Source organism: Octodon degus, unplaced genomic scaffold (assembly GCF_000260255.1).
Source record: "Octodon degus isolate 3935 unplaced genomic scaffold, OctDeg1.0 scaffold00003, whole genome shotgun sequence".
Classification (NCBI taxonomy): Eukaryota; Metazoa; Chordata; class Mammalia; order Rodentia; family Octodontidae; genus Octodon; species Octodon degus.
The window spans coordinates 23,046,549-23,048,547 of NW_004524579.1; positions in this window are offsets into that span (position 1 = coordinate 23,046,549).

Consider the following 1,999-nt stretch of genomic DNA (forward strand, 5'->3'; position numbering starts at 1 on the left):
TTTTTTTTGTCCGAATGCCTTCAGGGCAGGTTTGGCTGGCTTGAGTTGTGGGGATGGAACCTGAGCCTGACTGCTTTGTTGAAGCAGCCTTTTAAAGAACTGAGCTAAGGGGCAGGCCCCAGCTTGTTTGTTTTTGAAATAATCTTGCTATGTAGTACAAGCTAACCCTAAACTCACAGCAATCCTCTTGCTTCACCCTCCTGAATGCTGGAGTTACAGGAGTGTATCACCACGTCTGGCTCCCTAACACAAAGCTTAATGGCACAGTGCCACTACAGAAGCAAATAGACCCTCTTGCCTGTAAAACTGAAAACTTCTCTGAAGAGAAATTCAGCCATGTCAGCCAAATGTAAAATGCATCTATATTTTGACCTAATAATTCCATGTTGAATAACATAACCTGTTATGACTTGTGTCTGGATATCTCCCCAAGCCTCATGCAATCATAGCTGGGGCTTTTCAGAGGTGGCTAGATCTAGAGTGTGTGACACTGCAATTAATTGTGTGATGCTGGGACCAAGGGGGTGTGGTTGCTAAATTGGTTGGATTGATTTGGCACAGTTCTGGGAGTGGGTAAGGGGAAGGTCCTCCCTGGGTGTGAGCACCACTCACCCTAAAGGCGTGCAGACTGAGTAGAACACAATGGGCAGAAGGAGGGTTGCTGTGGTTGCTTGTCACTCACTGCTTGTAGCCTGCTTTGCCATGGACTGTTTCACCTCTGTGATGCCCCTTTGCTGTGCCATCTTGCCTTGGAGTCAGCTGACCACAGACTGAAAGCTCTGCAAACTGTAAGCCTAAGTAAACTTTTCCTCCTTTAACTTTGGGTGTCAGTTTTTGTCTTAGCAGTGAGAAAGTAGCTAAGACACTATTCTTCAGGTATAGTCTTACAGGTACACAGTGAGAGGTGTGTATAGTGGCATTGCTACTCTATCATTATGGATTAAAAAGCTTAATGTATTGTGATATATCTATACCATGATTTTTTTTTTTTTTTTTTTTTTGCGGAACCGGGGATTGAACTCAGGCCCTTGCACTTGCCAGGCAAGCACTTATTCTACTGAGCTATCTCCCCAGCCCTTGTACAGTGATTTTTAAAGTTAGGAAAACTTTCGCATAGTAACATGGAACACACCAGTTATGTCATTAAAAGAAAAGATGTAGAACAAATTCACACTTAAGTGGGAAGCAAAAGAATTAACATTTTCCATGGCTCCCTCTGGAGGCTGAGTGGCACAGGACAGGAGACCTGCTTTTCACTATATGCCTTTTTAGATCTTTGAATTTATACCCTGTGAGTTTATTAAAATGAAAAATGAACCTAGGGTTGAAAAAAAAAAAAAAAAAAAAAAACCTCAGGTTGCCCAGATAGCTCAGCAGACTAAAGCACCTGCTTAAGCAGATTCAGGGACCAGGGTTCAATTCCCCCTGGTTTGTTGTGCTGGCTCCACCCCTGGGGCATGCTTTGAGGGTGACTGAGCCTGGGCATGGTGGCAGATGCCTGTAATCCCAGCGCTTGGAAGGCTGAAAACAGGAGGATCACTAGGAGTCCAATCTGTGTAGTAAATAGATAAAAAAAAAATAGATCCTCTTGCCTGTAAAACTGAAAACTTCTCTAAAGAGAAATTCAGCCATGTCAGCCAAATGTAAAATGCATCTATATTTTGACCTAATAATTCCATGTTGAATAACATAACCTGCCCTTGGGGACAGGACTGGCACGACATGTGGTGCAGGGATCAAACCACGGACCCTGAGCTTTGCCTAAGTTTGCCTAAGCAGGCACTTTAGACCACTGAGCTATATCACTGGTCTTGCATTTCTCTAATTTTAGAAATATTGTTATGACAAGTATCTTTTATATAAACTTAAAATTTCTCAGAATTACAGATCAAAGAATAGAAGTACTGGGCTGGGGAGATAGCTCAACGGCATAAGTGCCTGCCTGGCAAGCATAAGGTCCCGTGTTCAATCCCCAGTACCGAAAAAAAAAAAAAAAAAA